Below are 1,373 nucleotides of genomic sequence, written 5' to 3' on the forward strand. Positions count from 1 at the left end.
CTGAAGGTCGTTCTGTTGTTGGAGGACACCTTTGCTGCAGTTGACTGTTTGGCTTTCTGGCTCCATTATCATTTGACTGCCTTTCAAGTGTTCCTCTTTGCGGTGCCCTCTGCTTGGACTTGGCTTCTGGTTATACAGCAGAGTTTGATAAATATGAGAGCAGCTCAGAGCACAGAGGCTGCTCAGCTTCAGAGCAGAGCTTCTTTTAAACTACTGAAGTGGTCCAGACACACACACACACACACACACACACACACACACACACACACACACACACACACGCACGCACACACACCACACACAGGCTCAGTTTGAAGAGAGCAGGCTTTTTCTTTTAACATATTCAAAAAGGTCTCACAGGATCAAAATGTATCCTCTGGAAATGTTAACTGCATATATTTTTTTGGAGGGAAACAGAACATGAAATATACCAATATTCAAAATGGCTGTTTTGTCGCTTGTTTAACAGAATAATTAGAACATTTCTTGCATTCATTTTAGACAGTTAGTCAGTTGGTACCTCTGGGTGTGTGTGTAAAAACAGTAAAGTTGTAAATTATATATTGACCTAGTCTAGTCTATTGTGTCTTTTGTTACCTGGTCATGCAGCAAGCCCAGAGGTCGATGCTCAAGGCCATTCATCGGTGTCTCAGTGACTTGATATTGATTCCTATTGAACTGCTCAGACAGACACACAGACCAACAGACAGACTGACCTACATCTTGACTTGCACAGACATTCAGTATAAATCAAATCAAATCAGACTTTATTTATATAGCGCCTTTCATGCAAAATTGCAATAGAAGGTGCTTAACAATACAATGAAAATACGACAATACAGTGAAAATACAACAATACAGTGAAAATACAAAAATACAGTGAAAATAAACGGTAATATAAGGAAATGATAGTATGGGAAATACGAGACATGGTAGAACAGAGAGACCAGTGCAGCACAGTAGAAGAGGGTAGATTAAAATAAGATGGATTAAGAGAATGCTAAGCTAAAAAGGTATGTCTTAAGATTTATTTTCAAGGTGTTTACAGCTTGTGGCGTCCTCAGCTCCTCTGGCAGGCTATTCCAGAGGCCAGGACCATAGACACTAAATGCCACCTCTCCGTAGTTCTTTGTCCTCACCCAGGGAACAACTAAAAGGCCAGTGCCAGAGAACCTGAGTGATCTTGAGGGAGCATATATTAGAAGCATGTCTGACAAGAATTCAGGCGCTAGTCCATTGAGTGATTTCAACACTAACAAAAGGATTTTATAATCTATCCTAAAACTGACAGGCAACCAATGAAGGGACTTTAGGACAGGTGAGATGTGTGCTCTCCTTCTGGCCTTGGTTAGTACACGTGCTACTGCATTCTG

The sequence above is a fragment of the Argentina silus genome (genome assembly GCF_951799395.1).
Source record: "Argentina silus genome assembly, chromosome: 9".
Classification (NCBI taxonomy): Eukaryota; Metazoa; Chordata; class Actinopteri; order Argentiniformes; family Argentinidae; genus Argentina; species Argentina silus.